Source organism: Dreissena polymorpha, chromosome 3 (assembly GCF_020536995.1).
Source record: "Dreissena polymorpha isolate Duluth1 chromosome 3, UMN_Dpol_1.0, whole genome shotgun sequence".
Classification (NCBI taxonomy): domain Eukaryota; kingdom Metazoa; phylum Mollusca; class Bivalvia; order Myida; family Dreissenidae; genus Dreissena; species Dreissena polymorpha.
Window position 1 is genome coordinate 115,463,510 of NC_068357.1, and position 7,997 is coordinate 115,471,506.

At 34.7% G+C, this 7,997-nt stretch overlaps 1 long non-coding RNA gene across 50 annotated transcripts; it reads left to right on the forward strand.

Moving 5' to 3' along the window:
- The first annotated feature begins 755 nt into the window (after nt 1-755).
- On the forward strand, nt 756-7,758 carry LOC127871129 (uncharacterized). Of its 50 annotated transcripts, none has more exons than XR_008045150.1 (6): nt 1,503-3,869; nt 4,060-4,111; nt 4,710-4,773; nt 4,988-6,998; nt 7,119-7,178; nt 7,343-7,758. It is a non-coding gene; the product is annotated as an uncharacterized LOC127871129 (long non-coding RNA). The 50 variants fall into 50 exon arrangements; XR_008045142.1 differs by having other exon boundaries at nt 1,503-3,628; nt 3,803-3,869; nt 4,710-6,998; XR_008045141.1 differs by having other exon boundaries at nt 1,503-3,276; nt 3,441-3,496; nt 3,803-3,869; nt 4,046-6,998.
- The last annotated feature ends 239 nt before the right edge of the window (nt 7,759-7,997 follow it).

The window sequence follows — 7,997 nt, forward strand, 5'->3', positions numbered from 1 at the left end:
TAGAGGATATTTGTTGGATCCGGTGGATTATCGATTTTAATTCACGAGTGATCATAGAAAATAATATTTTCATGAGTGGCGCAGCCACGAGTGAAAATATATGTTTTCTATGATCACGAGTGAATTAAAGTCGATAATCCACCGAATCCAACAAATTTTCTTTTTATTTAATGCATTTTTCACAGTTTATAAACATTGTTCAAGAGTTTAACTAACGAATTTTCCTGGGATAATGACGTCATTTCGTCAAAAAAATGACGTCATTTCACAGTAAACAATGAAAATTATCGATAATTCTCACTGATAATTTTCACTGTTTGAAACAGTGAAATTATCAGTTTTAATTCACTGATATTTCTCTATAAACCACCGGAAAGCATTAAATAAAGGTTAGTAAATCTATGTTTGACTAGATTTTTTTATATACTCGCCTTTTGTCGTTTTAACATTGACTCTAAAAATCTGCGTTGAGTACGCCTCATAACAAAATTTGAGACCTAAAGACCATGGATTTGCTTTAACTCGAAGGAAATACTGGATGGATTGTACGGACTCATGCTTATCAATTTGTATGCCCATTCAAGCTGTGAGTGTGAATATTTCGGCTTGTATGGTCATGAAAAAATATCATCACAAAGTCAATATTTGTAGGATTTTTGCATGGTAAGTATGATTTTTAGATTTGTCATCAAATACACATTCGATCGTAACTCAAATCATGAAGAATAAACATTTTCCATGTGCTTTTCTGTCATTCTTCGTTTGGTCGTTGAAGGGTTCGGACGTGTTTTTCGAAGCTCTCGACGTCGTGACCTAATTATAATTTGAACTGCGCGGGTAAAGAACGCTCATTTGCGGCTTGGACATTGACCAATACGGACGTGTTTTTAAAGCGCTCTGAAAAAAGTTTTGACTTTTAAATTTTTTTTACTACGACAGAATCTTAGTTGACTGATGGTCTTTGACAAAGACAGACTTGTTTTTGTGAGCTCTGAACAAAATTTGACTTTGAAATATTTTTACGATTAAAAAGTTTCAGTTGACTTTTGAACGTTGACGAAGACGGACGTACTTTCGTGAGCTCTGACTATTGATGAAAAGTTTTCGCGTTATAGAATAGCGACTTGGTACTCAGGTTGTTGAATGACTGGATGACTGAAGTGTTAGGTTATTGTTATGAGATAACAACTTGACTTTGACTTGAGTTGTGAAATGAAATCATACTCTTATGCGATGTTAACTTTTGAACGTTTAGTATTGACTGACAACGAAATTTTGTGAGCGTTATATATGAAATGTTTGACTTACATTAATTTTTTTGAACGACTTGACTTCACTTTAAGTTTTGACATCGGACTGATCGGACGTGTTTTTTTAAGCTCTGACTGTTGTGAATAATTAAATTTATGTTGTGGTGTCAAGCGATTGACTGTCAGTTGAGGTTCAGATGTCGAGCTGTGCGGACGTGTTCATCGAGCTGCTGTCTACAAAAAACGTGAGTACAAATTTTTTTCGTTTTACTGTTTACAAGTTGCGTGATGATGTATGATGGTTGTAATGTGTTGGGTAGAAATTACTCAGTGCTGATACAGTGTCGATATGTTGTGATGAGCGATAATAGTGGATGATGGTGGAACAGAATATTCATTGAGCTATTTTGAGGAAGCGAACATATGATGGAAAAATGTTGCAAAAATATTAAATGCATGTGCTTATATGTACTAAATATGATATTGCTTTACTTGTATTTGCATGCTGTTAACATTTCTATTTTATTCCAGTGGGCTGTGGTGAGTATTGCAGATTTAACTTGTATGTGTGGTTTTTAGTTAACGATGCTTAATGAAAACTGTTATTGTACACTTAGTATGGAATGATGTGAATGATGATATGATGGGTAGAATTAATCAGTGCTTGTGTCTAGAAATGCTGAATGTTTATTGAAAAGGCTAAATGCTAGCCAGTACTAAGAGTTGAGCTACCGTGGGAATGTGAAACGAACTGATGGTGTAATATGATGGTGTATTGACATACTTTTCTTATATGTACTAAATATGATATTGCTTTACTTGTATTTGCATGCTGTTAACATTTCTATTTTGTTCCAGTGTGCTGTGGTGAGTACTGTAGATATTACTTGATTTTTAGTGTCTATGAATGCTGATGTATGATAGCTATAGCATGAGCTCAATGCTAACCAGTATTATGAGTTGATGTATTGTGGTGATGCTAATCGAACTGATGATGTAACATGATGGTGAACACTTACTGAATGCATAAAATTTATTGAATTGCATTTGTTGATATGCACTATAATATGATAAATGTATTGCTTTACATGTATATTTCATGATGTTTAATTTCAGTGGGCTGTGGTGAGTACTGTAGATTGTATTGCCTATGTATAGAATTCAATAAAAGATTATGACTGAAAACTGCTTTTGATTCTTTTTGAACAGTTTTAGGGACTATAAGTCTATAACAAAAATATGTCGGTTGGCGTTCATACAGCAATGTTTTGAGTAGTACAGAAATGTTTCTACGTTTGTGGTCGCCAGTTGTCTGTGATGTGTAAAGTGAAAAATACACGGAGCTTTGAATACAACAAACATTTACTGTTTTAACACAGATTGTGTGCTATGCATTTTTCGATGTAGATCTTTTTCAGATTTGACATGAAATGTAGACCTGACATTTGAACAGAGCTGGGAAACGAAAAGGTAAGTTTGTTAAATTTCACAATGAACACTTGTGTTTTGACAAAAGAAGAGATAAAGTGAGTTTTGTCATCATCATGGTTTCTTTCAGAGTATAACTCGTGAACAGATGAAAACCTATTTTTTGCTAGATTTTCATGTACTCTTTTTTTGGATGATAAGTATGTCAGTAACTCAAAATCATACGGCTAGTACAGTATGGAACATGAATGCTTTGTTCAGATTTTCAGATGTGTGCTGGCAGTTCAAGTCTGGCAGCTGAAGTGAACAGTCGTGTTTTCTGGAGCTCCAACAATATGCTAGAAGGTAAGTAACTATGTTTGTTTTGCATTGCATGTTTTTATATGTTTCAGACTTTCAAGCAGAGATGTCATGCTGACTGGAGTTGAGCACAGGGCAGTGACAAAGTGAAAGGTAAGTACTTTTGACTGAATGTTTGTTCTATGCATGTTTTGTTTTAATACATTTCAGGAGTGCTTATCCAGTGATGATATGACAGTTGGAGTGAACAGTGGAGCCAAGCAGTCTTGTTTTTAGAGCTACTCAACAAGCCTTGAAGGTAAGTTTAGAATTTCTCAATGTTAGTGAATTGAAGTACTGTCACTTGCTTTTGGACAGTCGAACAGAACAGACGTGGTTGCGAGAGCTCTCATATCTGTTGTGTTAAACTGTTTTTATGATATGTTATGTTTGTTTGTTTGTTTGTGATGTACTATTTTTCAGATGCTGATGGCAGTGATGGGTTTTCAAGCTGACCTGAACAGAAAAGCACTCATATGGTAAGTACAAAATAGTTGTTATATGGGATGTTTTGTGCATGCTTTTATGTTTCAGGTGTACTTGCTGACAGCGACGAAGACGAATCAAGAAGAGGAACATTGTTGAGAAAGTGATTGGGACTTGCAAACAGGGTAAGTGTAACACTTGTGTTTGTTTAATTTGTAACATGCGTGCTTTGCTCTGTTTCAGATTTCACATGCAGAAATTAAACAGGATTTCAACTGCTGAGACACAATTCATCAAAAGTAAGGTAAGTTTTAATTCATTGATTTGAGTTGTACAATGTGTTCTTTACTTTATTTCAGATTCGAGTCACTGGTTTACACATGGAAGAAGATTTCCACGTCTGTTACTCAACTCTACAGAAGCAAGGTAAGTCGATCAAATTTTTGTTTTCATTGACTGCTGTAATGTGATGTTATGCTATTTTTTATGTGTGCTATGCAGAGATGGAGAATTCAATTTTAAGAAAGATTAACTGCTGCAGATTAGCTCTGCTCTGTGTTGATTTTTGTTCAAAAACGTTTAAAATGTATGTGTGTTTTCAGATGTTTTGTTTCAGTTGATGTCCAGATGGCAAGCAGTACAGACGTGTTTCTTGGAGCTGCCAAACAGTGAGTACAAACGTTTTATATTTTTCAGTTGTTTACTCATAGAAGTCTGTGAAAGATGATAACAAGGGTTGAATCTATCAGCACTTGTGTCTAAAAATGCTGATGTGTGACGGTTTACTGAAAAGGGTAAATGCTAGCCAGTACTTACACTTGAGCAACCGTGGGATGTCGAACTAACTGATGATGTACTATGATGGTGAACACTTACTATGTGTATCAAAATGCTTTTGTTGATATTTACTATAGATGATTTGATATTGGTTAACATTTGTTTGCATGCTGTTAACATTTCTATTTCATTTCAGGGAGCTGTGGTGAGTATTGTAGTATACATTTGTTTCAATAAACCATGATTAATGAAAACTGATTTCGATTCTTTTTTACAGTTTTAGGGATTATCACTCTATAACAACTCTGTCGGTTGGTGTTCGTGAATGTGAGCTTAATGTTTGAGTAGTACAAAAATGTCTTTACTTTTGTGATCGCCAGTTGTCTGTGATTTAAAGTGAAAAATACACAGAGCTATGAAGCATACACTTGTTTCAATATTTTATCAATGATTCATCAATGATAGTGTGCTATGCATGTTTTGATTTAGTTCGTTTCAGGTATGACATGACATGAAGAGTTGACAGTCGAACAGAGCTGAGCAACGCAGAAAGGTAAGTGTGTTTCATTTTAGTATGAACACTTGTATTTTGTTTTTATATGGTATGTTTTGTGCATGCTATGTTTCAGGTGTACTTGTAGTCAGCGACGAAGACGATTCAAGAAGAGGAACATTGCTGAGAAAGTGAATGGGACATGCAAACAGGGTAAGTGTTACAATTGTTGGTTTGATTTTTACCATGCATACTTTGCTTTACTCTGTTTCAGATTTCACATGCAGAAATGGTCTCATAGCAGTGCCAACAGTGAATAAGGATTTCATCTGCTGTGAAACAACTCAACAGAAAGTAGGTAAGCATTGAATGAATGCACTTGAGCTGTACAATTTGATGTGATGCTTTTCTCTGTTTCAGATTCAAGTTCCTGGTGTAGACAGAGAAATGTGTTTGAAGAAGGAATTCTACTACTGTGATTCAACTCTACAGAAGCAAGGTAAGTAGAAACAAAATTTTGGTTTAATTTAACTCATGTGTTTTGCACTGCATGCTATTTTTCAGGTCTCTCATGCAGTGAGGGAAAAGAAGAAGATTTCAAGAAAAAATCACTGCTGCAACTCAGGCCGATAACAAGGTAAGCGTTTACTATATTGTATACAAAATGTTTTTCTGTTTTACTCTGTTTCAGGTTTCAATTGCAGAGATGTTGCAGAGATGATTTGACAGCTTGTGGCAGAAAAGAAATTCAGCATCTGTTTCTCGACTCTAGCCACGAGGTAAGTCAAAACAAATATACTGGTTTGTATGTAATGTTGTTATGCCCTTCTATGTTTCAGACTTACATTGCTGTGACTGTTCCACAGTGGGTCAAAAAAGAGACGAATACAGGTTTCAAGAAGAAAATTGGCTGTTAAAAACCTGCACAAAATATGAGGTAAGTAAACTACTCTTTTGGTTTGTTTTGTGCTTTGTTATGCTTAACTATTTTTCAGATTGGAATGGTGGGTCGTTACAGAGCAGACTTTTGGACTACTGAGAAGTTGAGAAACAGAGAATGATTCAAGATCAGCTAGGTAAGTCTTGATTATTATGCATTGCTAAATGTTTTTTTCATTCCAGTATGGCTGTGGTAAGTACACAAACTTTCTATAATTTAATATTGAACTGTTTTTATGACCTGTATTCTGCATTGTAAAATGTCTGTTTTTCATTTCAGTATCCTGTGGTAAGTACACTAACTTTGTATAATTTCATATTGAAATGTTTTGATGACTTGTATCCTGCTATGCAATGCTTAATATATTTTTCATTTCAGTGTGGCTGTGGTAAGTACAATTGCCTTCTTTAATTTTCATATTGAACTGTTTTGATGATTTGTATACTGCTATGCAATGCTTATTGTTTTTTACATTTCAGTGTGGCTGTGGTAAGTACAATTGCCTTTCATATTGAACTGTTTTGATGACCTGTATTTTGCATTGTAAAATGTGTTTCTTTTTCATTTCAGTATGGCTGTGGTAAGTACACAAACTTTCTTTAATTTTCATATTGAACTGTTTTGATGACTTGTATTCTGCTATACAAAATGTGCTTTTTTCAATTTCAGGTCAGCAATGGTAAGTATAGTGTGTTTTTTTATGTATAATTTTGTATACATATTGTTTTTTTTCATCATAGCATGTATTTTATATTTATGCTTTGTGTAAGTAAAATGTTCATAAATCATTCTTATCTTCAAACTAAAAATGTATTGTGCTATGCAAAATGTCTGTATGATTTCAGTTGCCAGAGGTGAGTACCATTACAGTTGAAAAGTTAGTTTTGTTTAGTTAAAGTTTTGGTTCACAGTTCTGTTTGTTATTTGGCAAAATTTACATGTATGCATTGAGTCTTGATTTCAGCTCGATTGTGGACTGAAGAAGATTGCCCGCAGAGGGATTGGATACAAAATACAAAGTAAGTACTGAGTTTCTTACTAAAAGTTTTGAGTTGTATTCATTGTATGTTAATATGCTATGATTGCTATGAACATGACTTTTGTATTTCAGCGAAGACAACATAGGTAAGTAAAATTGTTATCTGTTTCATGTTTACTGTTACAGTTCAATATTGTGTTTATAAATTGTAAGTTGTACAAACACATTCAAAAGTTTCTAATCATGCTTTCGATTTCATTTCAGCTTTACTGCTAGACGAGTGTTCTCTACTACTTGACGAGTCAGCTTTACTACCAGGCGAGCAGTGACAACAAGGCGCCTTTGTGGAAACAACACAACAAAAAAGTGAGTATTAGTTGAAATTGTTTTACTGTATGTTATACTTAAATGCAAAATTGTGCACATAAATTGTAAGTTGTACAATTACAATGAAAGTTTCTGATCATGCTTTCTATTTCATTTCAGCTGTACTGCTAGACGAGCAGTGACAGAAAGGCGCCTGAACATGCAACACAAAACAAAAAAGTAAGTATCAGTTAAACAGTTGGTAGAGTTGTGTGTTTTTCTTTAGCAGTTTGTGTTTACTATTTTATTTGATACATGGTATATTACACATGCATGTTTTTATCATTTCAGGCTGTTTACTTTCATCGTTTACTGTTTAACACAATTTGCTTTTCTATTTTCAGTGCCAATATACAAACCTTGATGTGAACACCGAGTAGTCAATGCATACGTGTGGCGTACAGCTGCGACAAAACCGTGGGTCCATCGCACCGATAACTCGAACATTGGACCGCGTATGGACATCAGTGCAACTTTGTGAATCCATGTAACTTTGTGAATCCATGTAACATTGCGAATATGTGTCGATCGAAAAATGTGTACATTCTGCACTGAAACGAACTCGGTGTTGCAAGTGGCAAGTGTTGACAGTGTGTATGTTTATGTTTATGTTTTTACATGAAAACTAAAGGAGATTGTTCTCCTACCTTTTTTTTCCTTGTTTTATTGCGCTGGCCAGCAATATTGATGTATGTGTTTGTGTTTAAACTATGCAATACCAAAATCAAACAAAAATAAACATTAACAGTCATTAACTGTGTTTGGGCGGCCGAGGGGTTTAAGACTCCACAAGTGTGAAGCGCACTGATAGCACTTGGGGGTGAACACCTCGGTATTTCGGTGCTAAAATGTTTTCACGGTGCTTATCTTGACGCACTGTTAAGACTACCAACCAGTTAATGATTGCTTCATCTTTAAACAAAAAGTAAGTCTCTACTTTGGCACAAGAGACTCCAAGTACCAAATACCAACAATTAAAAAGCAGACGTTTTTCAAAAC